The sequence below is a fragment of the Mustela putorius genome, unplaced genomic scaffold (genome assembly GCF_011764305.1).
Source record: "Mustela putorius furo isolate JIRA1106 unplaced genomic scaffold, ASM1176430v1.1 tig00000198_pilon_pilon_pilon, whole genome shotgun sequence".
NCBI classification, from domain to species: Eukaryota; Metazoa; Chordata; class Mammalia; order Carnivora; family Mustelidae; genus Mustela; species Mustela putorius.
The window spans coordinates 2,716,802-2,733,924 of NW_025421311.1; the positions used below are offsets into that span (position 1 = coordinate 2,716,802).

Here is a 17,123-nt window from a genome sequence, read left to right on the forward strand (position 1 = left end):
CCACCCCCGCCACCAGCTTGTGGGACTCAGTCCCTGAACCCTGGGATCATGACCTGAGATGAAGGCAGACGCTTAACTGACTAAGCTACCAAGGTGTCCTGAGATGCACATTATTGTTCCCACTTTGAAGAGGAGGGAAAAAAAGGTCAGAGGGTTCTTTGTCAAAGGTCATCCAGGCTGGTCTAATTCAGGTCTTGAATAAGGTGGTAGAGGTCCCTTTGTGCCTCTCTTCTCATGAAATTGTGAGTGAAGAAAATTCTGGAGCTGGCTTTTATGGTGTCATAGAGCCTGCAGAATGTAGGCCCATGATGCTTTGGGAGTGCTCTGTATGTATGGCTCATTTGTATACAACAGAAGCCACTGTAGCTGGTTTAACTAGGAAATGATTTAGTGCTGTATGTAGCTAGCCACCACTAAAGTGGCCTCCTTCTCAGTGTTGTGCACTCGTGTAATGCCTTCTCCTTGAGGGTAGGCTGAACATGGTATTTTGATTCTAATAAACAGAATAAGGTACATGTGGTGAGGTGTGTTTTGCAGAATTAGTGACCAAAAGACTGATTTCCATCTTGCCCATTTCTCTTCATTCTCCCTTATTCACTCTGATGGGAGCTGGCTGCCAAGTTGTGCGCTGCCCTGTGGAGAAACTCCCATGTTAAAGAACTGAGCAGAGCTTCTGGTCAACCTGTGCTGACCTGAACCCTGCCTGTTCATGAGCAGGACTCATCCAGCCCACTGTGGGCTCGAGTCTGGGAGCAGCTCTGACCCTGTTGCTGGACATTCGGGTGAGACAGAAGTGTTGGGTGCCATCTTGTTTGCTGCATATTGCCTGGATTCTTATCACATGTAAATAGTACAATAACAAGTCCTTGTGTGTCAAGCCAATGCATTTTGGGAGCAGTTGGTTACACACATGTCATTACTATGAATGTAGAGGGTGGCAGACAAAAATCAGTGTAAGAGCTTAAGAGCAGGATCTGACTGGTTAGGAAAGCCATGGCGAGAAACTGCTGAGTCCGTAAGTCCAAGACTGAGTTCATCTGACCACGTTCTCTCCAGACCATGACCATCATAGGAAATAAGCACAAATGAAATCATCCTTATGTCCTTTCTCGTTAATTTTGTCATTGCTCCTTTCTTTACCCCTTTATAACCTTAATTTTATCTTGTATTTGTTTGTTTTTATCGTTCTCTGTCTTATACACACACACAAACACACACAACATTAGCAACACCTTTACTCCTTTTTTTCTTCAAATATCTAAAGATGTTTTCTCCAATTTTAAACAGAATGCTGAGTTAGCATTATAGGTTTTGAGAAAAGGAACTATATATACGTATGCCTAGCAATAAAACATGGGAGCAAATTCTCCATGTTCCAATACTCATGGGAACGAAAGTGAGTGTAGCACCAAGGGCAAGTCCCAGGAGGTATCTTGTTGAAGGTGCAGGGACCACGTCATTATAAAACCCTCCACAAAGATTAACTTGGAAATTATGTTATATTATAAAGCCCTCCACAAAGATTAACTTGGAAATTCCTTTATACTTCCTGCACTCAAACAACACAAACTTTTCATGCCGTGATCTGGGCTGGATGATGGTGATCGTCAGCTTATTCTTAAAAACGGGGCTTGGGGGGGGAGGAGTCAAGATGGCGGAGAAGTAGCAAGCTGAGACTGCTTCAGCTAGCCGGAGATCAGCTAGATAGCTTATCTAAAGATTGCAAACACCTGAAAATCCATCGGCAGATCGAAGAGAAGAAGAACAGCAATTCTGGAAACAGAAAAACAACCACTTTCTGAAAGGTAGGACCGGCGGAGAAGTGAATCCAAAGCTACGGGAAGATAGACCCCGGGGGGGGGGGAGGGGCCGGCTCCCGGCAAGCGGCGGAGCAACCGCGCACAAAATCAGGACTTTTAAAAGTCTGTTCCGCTGAGGGACATCGCTCCAGAGGCTAAACCGGAGCGAAGCCCACGCGGGGTCAGCGTGGCCTCAGGTCCCGCAGGGTCACAGAAGGATCGGGGGTGTCTGAGTGTCGCAGAGCTTGCGGGTATTGGAACGGGAAAGCCGGCTACAGAGACAGAGCCGACAGTAAGCTCGCAGCTCGGGGTGACCTTGAACCGGTCGCAGGCTCGGTGAGCTCGGAGCGCGGCCGGAGGTCAGGCAGACGGGAGTAACTGGGCGCTGTTCTCTGAGCGCGCACTGAGGAGTGGGGCCCTGGGCTCTCGGCTCCTCCGGCCGGAGACCAGGAGGCCGCCATTTGTATTCCCGTCCTCTGGAACTCTACGGAAAGCGCTCAGGGAACAAAAGCTCCTGAAAGCAAACCCGAGCGGATTACTCACCCCGGCCCCGGTAAGGGCAGTGTAATTCCGCCTGGGGCAAAGACACTTGAGAATCACTACAACAGGCCCCTCCCCCAGAAGATCAACAAGAAATCCAGCGGAGACCAAGTTCACCTACCAAGGAGTGCGGTTTCAATACCAAGGAGAGCAGCAGAATTCCAGAGGAGGAGAAACCCAAGCACGGAACTCATGGCTTTTTTCCTGTGACTTTTTTTAGTCTTGCAGTTAATTTAATTTTTTCTTTTTCATTTTTTTTTTTTCTCGCCTTCGGGTAAAATTTTTTTTTAACTGTTACCTTTTTCTTTTTTAACGATTTTTTACTAGTTTATCTAATATATATATATATATATATATATATATTTTACATTTTTCTTAGGTGTTTTCTTTTTTTTAAAAATTCTTTTCTTTTCTTTTTTTTTTCTTTTTCTTTTCTTTTTGTTTTTTTTTTCTTTCTTCCTTTTTGAACCTCTTTTTATCCCCTTTCCCCCCACTCACGATTTTGGATCTCTTCTAATTTGGTTAAAGCATATTTTCCTGGGGTTGTTGCCACCCTTTTAGTATTTTACTTGCCCCTTCATTTAGTCTTATCTGGACAAAATGACAAGACGTAAAAATTCAACACAAAAAAAAGAACAAGAGGCAGTACCGAAGGCTAGGGACCTAATCAATACAGACATCGGTAATATGTCAGATCTAGAGTTCAGAATGACAATTCTCAAGGTTCTAGCCGGGCTCGAAAAAGGCATGGAAGATATTAGAGAAACCCTCTCGAGAGATATAAAAGCCCTTTCTGGAGAAAATAAAAGAACTAAAATCTAACCAAGGTGAAATCAAAAAAGCTATTAATGAGGTGCAATCAAAAATGGAGGCTCTAACTGCTAGGATAAATGAGGCAGAAGAAAGAATTAGTGATATAGAAGACCAAATGACAGAGAATAAAGAAGCTGAGCAAAAGAGGGACAAACAGCTACTGGACCACGAGGGGAGAATTCGAGAGATAAGTGACACCATAAGACGAAACAACATTAGAATAATTGGGATTCCAGAAGAAGAAGAAAGTGAGAAGGGAGCAGAAGGTATACTGGAGAGAATTATTGGGGAGAATTTCCCCAATATGGCAAAGGGAATGAGCATCAAAATTCAGGAGGTTCAGAGAATGCCCCTCAAAATCAATAAGAATAGGCCCATACCCCGTCACCTAATAGTAAAATTTACAAGTCTCAACGACAAAGAGAAAATCCTGAAAGCAGCCCGGGAAAAGAAGTCTGTAACATACAATGGTAAAAATATTAGATTGGCAGCTGACTTGTCCACAGAGACCTGGCAGGCCAGAAAGAGCTGGCATGATATTTTCAGAGCACTAAACGAGAAAAACATGCAGCCAAGAATACTATATCCAGCTAGGCTATCATTGAAAATAGAAGGAGAGATTAAAAGCTTCCAGGACAAACAACAACTGAAAGAATTTGCAAATACCAAACCAGCTCTACAGGAAATATTGAAAGGGGTCCTCTAAGCAAAGAGAGAGCCTACAAGTGGTAGATCAGAAAGGAACAGAGACCATATACAGTAACAGTCACCTTACAGGCAATACAATGGCACTAAATTCATATCTCTCAATAGTTACCCTGAATGTGAATGGGCTAAATGCCCCTGTCAAAAGACACAGGGTATCAGAATGGATAAAAAAACAAAACCCATCTATATGTTGCCTCCAAGAAACACATTTTAAGCCCGAAGACACCTCCAGATTTAAAGTGAGGGGGTGGAAAAGAATTTACCATGCCAATGGACATCAGAAGAAAGCAGGAGTGGCAATCCTTATATCAGATCAATTAGATTTTAAGCCAAAGGCTATGATAAGAGATGAGGAAGGACACTATATCATACTCAAAGGGTCTGTCCAACAAGAAGATTTAACAATTTTAAATATCTATGCCCCCAATGTGGGAGCAGCCAACTATATAAACCAATTAATAACAAAATCAAAGAAACACATCAACAATAATACAATAATAGTAGGGGACTTTAATACTCCCCTCACTGAAATGGACAGGTCATCCAAGCAAAAGATCAGCAAGGAAATAAAGGCCTTAAACAACACACTGGACCAGATGGACATCACAGATATATTCAGAACATTTCATCCCAAAGCAACACAATACACATTCTTCTCTAGTGCACATGGAACATTCTCCAGAATAGATCACATCCTCGGTCCTAAATCAGGACTCAACCGGTATCAAAAGATTGGGATCATTCCCTGCATATTTTCAGACCACAATGCTCTAAAGCTAGAACTCAACCACAAAAGGAAGTTTGGAAAGAACCCAAATACATGGAGACTAAACAGTATCCTTCTAAAGAATGAATGGGTCAACCGGGAAATTAAAGAAGAATTGAAAAAAATCATGGAAACAAATGATAATGAAAATACAACGGTTCAAAATCTGTGGGACACAACAAAGGCAGTCCTGAGAGGAAAATATATAGCGGTACAAGCCTTTCTCAAGAAACAAGAAAGGTCTCAGGTACACAACCTAACCCTACACCTAAAGGAGCTGGAGAAAGAACAAGAAAGAAACCCTAAGCCCAGCAGGAGAAGAGAAATCATAAAGATCAGAGCAGAAATCAATGAAATAGAAACCAAAAAAACAATAGAACAAATCAACGAAAGTAGGAGCTGGTTCTTTGAAAGAATTAATAAAATTGATAAACCCCTGGCCCGACTTATCAAAAAGAAAAGAGAAAGGACCCAAATAAATAAAATCATGAATGAAAGAGGAGAGATCACAACTAACACCAAAGAAATACAAACTATTTTAAGAACATACTATGAGCAACTCTACGGCAATAAATTTGATAATCTGGAAGAAATGGATGCATTCCTAGAAACATATAAACTACCACAACTGAACCAGGAAGAAATAGAAAGCCTGAACAGACCCATAACCAGTAAGGAGATTGAAACAGTCATTAAAAATCTCCAAACAAACAAAAGCCCAGGGCCAGACGGCTTCCCGGGGGAATTCTACCAAACATTTAAAGAAGAACTAATTCCTATTCTCCTGAAACTGTTCCAAAAAATAGAAATGGAAGGAAAATTTCCAAACTCATTTTATGAGGCCAGCATCACCTTGATCCCAAAACCAGACAAGGATCCCACCAAAAAAGAGAGCTATAGACCGATATCCTTGATGAACACAGATGCGAAAATACTCAACAAAATACTAGCCAATAGGATCCAACAGTACATTAAAAAGATTATTCACCACGACCAAGTGGGATTTATTCCAGGGCTGCAAGGTTGGTTCAACATCCGCAAATCAGTCAATGTGATACAACACATCAATAAAAGAAAGAACAAGAACCATATGATACTCTCAATAGATGCTGAAAAAGCATTTGACAAAGTACAGCATCCCTTCCTGATCAAAACTCTTCAAAGTGTAGGGATAGAGGGCACATACCTCAATATCATCAAAGCCATCTATGAAAAACCCACCGCAAATATCATTCTCAATGGAGAAAAACTGAAAGCTTTTCCGCTAAGGTCAGGAACACGGCAGGGATGTCCATTATCACCACTGCTATTCAACATCGTACTAGAGGTCCTAGCCTCAGCAATCAGACAACAAAAGGAAATTAAAGGCATCCAAATCGGCAAAGAAGAAGTCAAATTATCACTCTTCGCAGATGATATGATACTATATGTGGAAAACCCAAAAGACTCCACTCCAAAACTGCTAGAACTTATACAGGAATTCAGTAAAGTGTCAGGATATAAAATCAATGCACAGAAATCAGTTGCATTTCTCTACACCAACAGCAAGACAGAAGAAAGAGATATTAAGGAGTCAATCCCATTTACAATTGCATCCAAAACCATAAGATACCTAGGAATAAACCTAACCAAAGAGACACAGAATCTATACTCAGAAAACTATAAAGTACTCATGAAAGAAATTGAGGAAGACACAAAGAAATGGAAAAATGTTCCATGCTCCTGGATTGGAAGAATAAATATTGTGAAAATGTCTATGCTACCTAAAGCAATCTACACATTTAATGCAATTCCTATCAAAGTACCATCCATCTTTTTCAAAGAAATGGAACAAATAATTCTAAAATTTATATGGAACCAGAAAAGACCTCGAATAGCCAAAGGGATATTGAAAAAGAAAGCCAACGTTGGTGGCATCACAATTCCGGACTTCAAGCTCTATTACAAAGCTGTCATCATCAAGACAGCATGGTACTGGCACAAAAACAGACACATAGATCAATGCAACAGAATAGAGAGCCCAGAAATAGACCCTCAAATCTATGGTCATCTAATCTTCGACAAAGCAGGAAAGAATGTCCAATGGAAAAAAAAAGACAGCCTTTTCAATAAATGGTGCTGGGAAAAATTGGACAGCCACATGCAGAAAAATGAAATTGGACCATTTCCTTACACCACACACAAAAATAGACTCAAAATGGATGAAGGACCTCAATGTACGAAAGGAATCCATCAAAATCCTTGAGGAGAACACGGGCAGCAACCTCTTCGACCTCTGCTGCAGCAACATCTTCCTAGGAACAACGCAAAAGGCAAGGGAAGCAAGGGAAAAAAAAATGAACTACTGGGATTTCATCAAGATCAAAAGCTTTTGCACAGCAAAGGAAACAGTTAACAAAATCAAAAGACAACTGACAGAATGGGAGAAGATATTTGCAAACGACATATCAGATAAAGGACTAGTGTCCAGAATCTATAAAGAACTTAGCAAACTCAACATCCAAAGAACAAATAATCCAATCAAGAAATGGGCAGAGGACATGAACAGACATTTCTGCAAAGAAGACATCCAGATGGCCAACAGACACATGAAAAAGTGCTCCATATCACTCGGCATCAGGGAAATACAAATCAAAACCACAATGAGATATCACCTCACACCAGTCAGAATGGCTAAAATCAACAAGTCAGGAAATGACAGATGCTGGCGAGGATGCGGAGAAAGGGGAACCCTCCTACACTGTTGGTGGGAATGCAAGCTGGTGCAGCCACTCTGGAAAACAGCATGGAGGTTCCTCAAAATGTTGAAAATAGAACTGCCCTATGACCCAGCAATTGCACTATTGGGTATTTACCCTAAAGATACAAATGTAGTGATCCAAAGGGACACATGCACCCGAATGTTTATAGCAGCAATGTCCACAATAGTCAAACTATGGAAAGAACCTAGATGTCCATCAACAGATGAATGGATCAAGAAGATGTGGTATATATACACAATGGAATACTATGCAGCCATCAGAAGAAATGAAATCTTGCCATTTGCAACAACATGGATGGAACTAGAGCGTATCATGCTTAGCGAAATAAGTCAAGCAGAGAAAGACAACTATCATATGATCTCCCTGATATGAGGAAGTGGTGATGCAACATGGAGGCTTAAGTGGGTAGAAGAAGAATAAATGAAACAAGATGGGATTGGGAGGGAGACAAACCATAAGTGACTCTTAATCTCACAAAACAAACTGAGGGTTGCCGGGGGGAGGGGGTTTGGGAGAAGGGGGAGGGATTATGGACATTGGGGAGGGTATGTGATTTGGTGTGTGCTGTGAAGTGTGTAAACCTGGTGATTCACAGACCTGTACCCCTGGGGATAAAAATATATGTTTATAAAAAATAAAAAATTAAAAAAAAAAAAAAAAAAAAAAACGGGGCTTGGTGTTCAATGTTGGTAATGTGGTGTGGTTGCTAGATTGGGGGTATCCCGTAGATGATTCTTGCCACGACTGCTGTCTGGGATACTAGGGGATTAAAATAGTGAAGGCCACTAATGGAAGTCTTGAGTTTAGGGGAGGAAATGAATGGCATCCCTGATAGCACGTCTTCACAGAACTCCAGGGCCACTGGCTTTGGAGCACATGAGCCTCCGTAGAGGTTTAAGTACGAATGCAGTTTACTCAATTAAATTCCTTCAGCTCCTCCTCTCCTGTGCACTCCAGAATACCCTAACCCTCTTCCTATGGCAAACTCTTTCACCGTAAGTAACACTGTAGATACCCTGTTAATTGAACAGCAACAACAGAAATAATTAGCATGCAAAATTATTTTAAAAAATCATGCTAGATAGGTGAATTTCCTCCAGGAAGTAAGTACACAAGGACTACACTGCTGTGGTTTTCTGCAGAATAGAGAGGTGGCTAGGCGTGATAATTGTTGTTCAGATGTAATTCCTATAATAATGAATAGTTTTGGCCTGGTCATGTCCCGAATATGTATTAGTCCAGGAAAGATAAGGACTATAAGGACTTGTTCATACTGGTTTCCAGTCCCAAGCTTATGCTTATACAAATATACATTGTAAACTACTTACATGATATGTATGAAAGAGTCATATCTGGAAAACAGAACGTAATTAACTAAAAGTGCATATTATAAAATCTATATCAATTTCTAAAAAATAGTAGTATAGCCAGTAAGAAGTAAAATAAATACTAAATAGAAACAATTAATCCAAAAGGAAACAGGAATAAGAACAGATAAGACCAGGGCGCCTGGGTGGCTCAGTGGGTTAAGCTGCTGCCTTCGGCTCAGGTCATGATCTCAGGGTCCTGGGATCGAGTCCCACATCGGGCTCTCTGCTCAGCAGGGAGCCTGCTTCTCTCTCTCTCTCTCTCTCTCTCTCTGCCTGCCTCTCTGCCTAACTGTGATCTCTCTCTGTCAAATAAATAAATAAAATCTTTAAAAAAAAAAAAAAAAGAACAGATATGACCTACAGAAGGGGCCCTGGGTCGCTCAGTGGGTTAAAGCCTCTGCCCTCGGCTCAGGTCATGATCCCAGGATCGTGGGATTGAGCCCCGCATCGGGCTCTCTGCTCAGCGGACCTGCTTCCTCCTCTCTCTCTGCCTGCCTCTCTGCCTGCTTGTGATCTCTGTCTGTCAAATAAATAAATAAAATCTTAAAAAAAAAAAAAAGACCTATAGAAAACAACCGAGATGTCAGGCTTGAACTGAACCATATTAAATAGATAAAATCTGTGACTTAAATAATTAATTATAATTCACCTGTACATTCTGAATAAAAGATACCAGACTGTTAGACTAGATTTTTTTTAAAAAAGAGTAAAACACAATTCTTTGCTTCTTAAAATAACCACACGGTAGATGTGGTGATAGGGTATGATAAAGTCGAAGAACAGAAAACAAGACACATTTCAAGCCCATAGCACAGGACCCAAAAGTCCCAGACCACGTAAGATAGAAAAAAACAAAACAGAGTAAGATTTAGTCATTGTAACTTTAAAAACCTTTGCTCCCCAAGATACCATTCAGAAAATTAAAAAGCCAGCTGTAGCTTGAAAGAAAATGTTTGTAACATGTATCTGGCAAAGATCTTTGAGCAAGAATATTTAAAGAATACTTATAACTCAGGAAAGAAAACTACTCAGTAAAAAATGGACAGAGGATGTGGACACTGGAAGAACAAAGATGACCCAACAGCCAAGTATGTGGTGTTTCACAACTTTAATCATTGGGAAGATACAAATTGAAGCCACATAGGATATTACTATGGTAATCAAAATCTGCAGCCGCCCAAGTCTCCATCAGCCTGTGAATGGGAAAACTGATCTATGTTGATACAGCATACCGCTGAACATGTTCATATCCTAACAACACGAACTACTGACTGCTAAGTGCATCAAAGTAGAAAACTCTTAAAAATATTTTGTTAATAAAAGAACACTTACACAAACACCTCACTTACATGAAAAAAGGAACTAACATAACTGGTGTATGGTTACAGAAATGAGATCAGTTGTTTCCTTGACCTCTGGTTGGTGCAATTACTTGACTCTAATTTGACTTGTTAAGATAAGGGAAGTACTGGGTGCCTGGGTGGCTCAATGGGTTAAGACTCTGTCTTCAGCTCAGGTCATGATCTCAGGGTCCTAGAATCGAGCCCCGAGTCGAGTCAGGCTCTCTGCTCGGCAGGGAGCCTGCTTCCTCTTCTCTCTCTGCCTGCCTCTCTGCCTACTTTTGATCTCTCTGTCAAATAAATAAATAAAATCTTAAAAAAAAAAAAAAGATGAGGGAAGTACTCTGCAAGTAGACTTTGGCAGTTGTACTCTAGCAAAGCCCACTGAACTTTATACCTAAAATGGGGTGCATTTTATTGTGTGCAAATTATACCACAGTGAAGTTAATTCAAAATAAAGTGAAGCAAACAAGTCGAAGGACATGTTTTATAGCATAGAGGCAAGGGTTTAAGAATGAGTAGGATTCCAACTTCCAAACAGGAATTAATTCACAGGTACTAAGCCGGGCAAACGTGTAGGGCATCCAGCAGGAGAGATGACCTTCATTTAGAAGAGAGGATTAACCGTGGTGACCCTGGCTGTTTGCTTGACTGGGTGTTGTGAGGACAGTATCGAGAGCTTGTCCATTCTAAAAGGCTTTCATCATTACCCATTTCAGTTTTAATTTGCTTTTTCCTCATGACCTGTGAAAACCTTCACACATCCTGATTTGCCACAAGATATTTTGGTTTGTGAAGTGTCTGGTTAAAGTTTTTGTGGCTGTTTTTTGTTTAGTTTAGTCTTTCTTTCTTTCTTTCTTTCTTTTCTTTCGAGTATTGTAACTTCTTTTCTTTTCATATATTGTGAATAAAAGTTTTATATATTATACATAAAAGTTCTTTTTATATTATGAACAAATTAAAACTTTTTTCCCAATCTAGAATTGTCTCTTCCATCTCCCAAATATGTCTCGAAATGAGGAGACAACCCTATGTCTGATAAAACCCAGAAATATCTGAGACTCTGCTTCTGATGTTGTGGCTAAGCATAAACAGAGGTCACAAAAAATTCCCTCCTACCTTTTCCTCTAGAATATTTACAATTATAGCTTTCATATTTAGGTCTCAGATACATCTGGGATTACATTTTTGCATTGGGTTTCAGGTGAACAGGAGTTGATTATTTACATACGAGTAGCCCACTGTCCTCATACCATTTCTTGAAAGTACTCTCTTCTCCACCAAATCGCATTCATAATGTTGCCCCAAATCAGTTGCCCTTAGATGTTTCAGTCTGCACTCGAATATTTTTCCCCAAAAACCTTTTTATGAGGTTTTTTTCAACCATACAGAAAATGTGAAAGACCAAAAAAAAAAAAGTGCAATGAACATTATGTTCACCTACAAATGTTAATATCTTTCTATATTTGTTTAATTTGTGTTTCTTTCTCCAAATTGCACGTGTGGTGTGTTGTGTGTGTGTGTGTGTGTGTGTGTCCCCATCTCCCCATCACTGTGCAGGCTCCCATCAGCTTTCATTCCCCGAACACTTGCTCTGTGGCAAGACCTGTGCTCGGGGATTTGTATGGAACATCTGATCCCAGAGGATAAAGCCTCAGGTCTTTTGCCATTAAATATATTAGTTGCAGAATTTTCATAGATATTCCCCATCACTGTTAGGAAGTTCTCCTCCTAGGTTACTGAGAGTCTTTGATACGAAAGGGATGCTGGATTTTGTTAAATGGTTGTTCTGTGTCTTCAAGTGGCCATACTGGTTTCCTTCCTTCCTTCCTCCCTTGCTTTCCTGCAATGAACCATCTCCTTTTTTTAAATTGTTGGAGCTTCTTGCTAAACTTCTGTTGGGAATTTTGCATCTACATTCATGAGAAATATTTGTCTGTATTTTGCCTCTCTTATAATGTCATTATTTGGTATTGTTAGCAGTGAAATGCTGGTCGCATAAAATGAGTTTGGAAGTATTTCTTACTTTTTAATTATCTGGATGAGTGTATATAGAATTTCTATTATATCTTCCTGAAATGTTTGGTGTAATTCAAAACTGAAACCATTTGAGCCTGGCCTTTTCTTTGTGGGCATGTTTTTAAGCACAAAGTTAATTTGCGTAATTTATATAGGGCTCTTCTGGTTATTTATTTCTTCTTCATTGAGCTTTAATGGTCTGAGTATTTCGAGGAATTTATCCACTGCATAGAAGTTGTGGTAATCATTTGCATAGTATTGTTAATTATAGTCCCTTGTTATCTTTTTACCATCTGTAGGATCATAGCGATGTCAGCCTTTCCTTCCTGATAATAATAATTTTGTTTCTCTCTGCTTTCCTGTTCAGTGTGTTTGGAGTTTTATCCAGTTTGTTAACCTTTCCAAGAGAAGCGTCTTTTGATTCCATGTACTTTCTCTGTTACTTTTATGTTTTCCAGTTGATGAATCTCCGTTCTGATCTCTGGTATTTTCCTTTGTTCTAAGTGTTCTTTTTACTTGTTCTTCTTTTTCTAGTTTCTTAAAGGAGAAGATGAAATCATTGTTCAGAGACATTGCTTGTTTACTCATGTCATCATACTGTGCTTAAAATTCCCCCTAAATATATCTTTACTAGCATCCCACAGTTTTTGATATGTTGTGTTTTAATTCACATTCAATTAAAATTGATTTCAAATTTCCATTCTAATTTCTTCTTTGATCCTTGTGCTCTTTAGAGTGAATTTTTTAATACCAAATATTTGCAGATTTTCTACAGGCCTTCCTATTATTGACTTCTAATTTTATTCCATTTGGGCTAAAGAACATATCCTGTATGACCGGAATTACTTTAAATTTATTTAGACTTGTATGACCAGACTCCTTTATATGCCAATAGGGTCAAGTTGTTTGATTATGTTGTTTATATCTTATCTGTCTTCTTTGATTTGTTGGTGCCTTTTTCTATCGATTATTAAGTGAAGGTTAATGAAATCGTTGACTTTAGCTGTGAATTTGTCTATTTCTCTCCGTAGTTCTATCCATTTTGGGTTCTTATATATTAAAACTGCTATTAAATGTCTAAATGTTTAGAATTTTTATGCTTCCCCTATGGATTTATCCCATCATCCTTATGGTATTACACATTTTTATTCCTGTTAAAATTCTCTTACAAGAAATTTATCTGAATCTAATCTATTTTATTGTTGACTAGTGTTGGCATGATACACTTTTTCTATCATCTTATTTTTAATCTATTTGTCTCAATATATATATTTTAATACAATCTTATAATGTCTAACATTTAATTGGGGTGTTTAGACTATTAACATTTAATTAAATTATTTGTAATGTTAGGTTTAAATCTATCTTGCTACTTTTTAGTTTTATTTATTTGTTTATTTAATTTTTAAGTAGGGTCCACACCCAGCATGGGGCTCGAACTCATGACCCTGAGATCAAAAGTCACGTGCTCTACCAACTGAGCCAGCTAAGGGCCCCTATTTTCCTACTTCCTAAAATTTGTACTACCTATTCTTCTTTTGCCTTCTTAACAGTTTTTCTGCTTTCCCTTGGATTGAGTATTGTTATTTATTTTATTTCTTTTGTTGCTTATTAGCTAGAATTTTTAATTTTCTTCTTTCAGGAGTTAACTCGGTGGTCATAATGTACAAGTTTAACTTAAGAGGTTCACAAGTGTTATTGTTTTGGTTTAACCATTAACTTTCCTTTAAGGTTTTAAAATAATATATAGTTTATATTAATAACATAATTTAATATATGGTATGTATTTTATGTATTTTTTTTATATTTTTATATATATTATATATGTTTATATTGTATCTTTTATATACATTTTTCCCATGTAGTTACCATTCTGGTACTTTGATTCACTTTTATAAACCCTTGTTTCTGTATGATATCATTCCCTTCTGTCTGAATGACTAACATTAACATTGCTTATTTATTTATTTATTTATTTATTTTTATTAACATATAATATATTATTTGCCCCAGGGGTACAGGTCTGTGAATCATCAGGCTTACACATTAACATTACCATTCTTATAGTTGATGTCCACCTATGATGGAATATTTCAGCTTTAATATTAATGAAAAAGTCTTTACTTCACCTTTGATCTTAAAAAATATTTTTATGTTTTTCGGAACTTACAATTTTTGGATGACTTTTTTTTTTTTTGGTCTTTCACTACTGTTTTCTAGCATTGTTTTGATAGTTAATCTACTACTGTTCCTTACTCTGTTTCTCTGTATATAGCATGTTTTTTTTTTCTCTTTATGTTTTTTTTCCCTCTCTTTTAGGACTATCTTTTTACCAGTGGCTTATAGAAATTTAATGATGGGCTTTGCTGTATTTTTTTCCCATTTAAAAATTTTTATTTATTTATTTATTAAAGATTTTATTTATTTGACAGAAGAGATCACAAGTAGGCAGAGAGGCAGGCAGAGAGAGAGGAGGAAGCCTTCCCACTGAGCAGGGAGCCTGATGTGGGGTCTCGATCCCAGGGTCCTGGGATCATGACCTGAGCAAAGGCAGAGGCTTTAACTCACTGAGCCACCCAGGCGCCCCTTTCCCATTTTTTTAATACATGGCTCATCACCCTTTTAAAATCTATGGGTCTGTAGTTTTTGCTGCATTTGGAAAGATCTTGGCCAGTATTTCCTCAAATATTATTTTTCTCCTTCTTCTTCACAACATCACTTACACATCTCTGAGGCCTTTTGAATGTGTCGCAGAACTCACTGACACTTCATTTTTCATTGTGTCATTTTCTGTTCTCTGTGCTTCACCTTGGGTAGTTTCCTCAAATTCACTAATTTTTCTTCCAACACAGCAGATCAGCTCCTCATGTCATCCAGTGTGTTTTCCACCTCACACGTTCTAGCTTTCATATCTCAAAGTACAATTTAGATCTTTTAATATCTTCCATGACTCTACTTACCTGTGAACATCAGGCATGCTTCTACGGGAACTATTTGTTGTCATTCTGGTAATAGTAATGTCCTTACCCATTATGGATTAATTTTGATGGATTAATTATTTCAGCCAACTCAACTTTATAGATGACCATACTTAACATGGAGCTTTTCCTGTATCCCCCCTCACAGAACTCTCTTATTGTTTCCCATAGAAATTAGAATTGGCATTTTTTAAATGATTTTTTTAAATTTTTTACATTTAAATTTAAATTAAAAAAAATTTTTTCCTATTTATATCTCCTACTAGAATGTTTGCTAAGCAAGGAAAGACTGTCTTCCTTTTTTCCTCTCTTCTCTTTTTATTATTTTATCTGTATCAGGTAGCCCTAGCTCTTGTTTGTAAAGAAAGTTAATAAATATTTATCAAAAATAAATTTTTATACCAAAATTTTTCCATAATCTGAATAGTTAAGTAATATTCTATACCACGTGTGATCTTCTTGGAATACTTCATAGTATTTCTTTTTTTTTTTTAAAGATTTTTTATTTATTTATTTGACAGAGAGAGATCACAAGTAGGCAGAGAGGCAGGCAGAGAGAGAAGAGGAGGAAGCAGGCTCCCTGCTGAGCAGAGAGCCCGATGCGGGACTCGATCCCAGGACCCTGAGATCATGACCTGAGCCGAAGGCAGTGGCTTAACCCACTGAGCCACCCAGGCGCCCCTCCATAGTATTTCTTGATAATAGTGTGCATTCTTTGTTTCTTTATCTTTCTTATATCCCCCAATTTAAATATTTTGAATATAGAAGTTTAGCACACATTAACTGTCTTTGCCTACCAGAACTTAGTACTTTGCAAATAATTAAAAATCATGGTGTGCCACGGTATGAATAATAACCTATCATTTGTGTAAACTATGCAGGTGGGTTTTCATATACATTGACTTGGCTTATATGAATAAACGGTGTAACAGGTAGTACAGTACTAACCATCATAAATATTTGTGTCAGGTGACAACACCAAGGATATTTTTGAACATAATTTATGAGTTGTGTAACAATGATAGTGGGGCTCCTTGTACTTCTCCAGGAAACATTATCTGTGTGTAAAGGAAATGATACATTTTGAGTTCTAGCCTTTTTCCTTTCAAAAAGTCATATATTATATTTCTCTCTAGACAGACTTAAGCAGGTAGGGAAAATAAAGACTCAGATTTCTGTGCCTGACTTTATATACAAAGTAACATGTTAAACTTAGATTGAACCATGAAAGATATCACATAGGGGTTATAGGATCACAGATAAAGGGATAGGTTCTAGAATCATAGTTCTGAGGTGTGTATGTGTGTGTGTGTGTGTGTGTGTGTATATATATATATATATATAATTTTTCTTTAGAGGGGCACCTGGGTGGCTCTGTTGGTTGAAGAGTCCACTGCTCTGGTCAAGATCCCAGGGTCCTGGGATTGAGCCCCCTGTTGGGCTCCCTGCTCAGCGGGGAACCTGCTTCTCCCTCTCCCTCTGCCTGCCACTCTGCCTACTTGTGATCTCTCTGTCTGTCAAATAAGAAATAAAATTTTTTAAAAAATATTTTTTCTTCTTGACATCGCTAAGCATGATACACTCTAGTTCCATCCACGTTGTCGCAAATGGCAAGATTTCATTTCTTTTGATGGCTGCATACTATTCCATTGTGTATATATACCACATCTTCTTTATCCATTCATCTGTTGATGGACATCTAAGTCAAGCGGAGAAAGACAACTATCCTATGATTTCCCTGATATGAGGAAGTGGTGATGCAACATGGGGGCTTAAGTGGGTAGGAGAAGAATCAATGAAATAAGATGGGATTGGGAGGGAGACAAACCATAAGTGACTCTTAATCTCACAAAACAAACTGAGGATTGCTGGGGGGAGGGGTGTTGGGAGAAGGGGGGTGGGGTTATGGACATTGGGGAGGGTATGTGCTTTGGTGAGTCTGTGAAGTGTGTAAACCTGGCGATTCACAGACCTGTACCCCTGGGGATAAAAATATATTATATGTTTATAAAAAATAAAAAATTTTTA

At 38.5% G+C, this 17,123-nt stretch overlaps 1 non-coding gene across 1 annotated transcript; it reads right to left on the reverse strand.

The window, feature by feature from the left end:
• Positions 1-13,536: 13,536 nt before the first annotated feature.
• On the reverse strand, positions 13,537-13,611 carry TRNAK-UUU. The gene has a single exon. It is a non-coding gene; the product is annotated as a tRNA-Lys (tRNA).
• Positions 13,612-17,123: the final 3,512 nt, after the last annotated feature.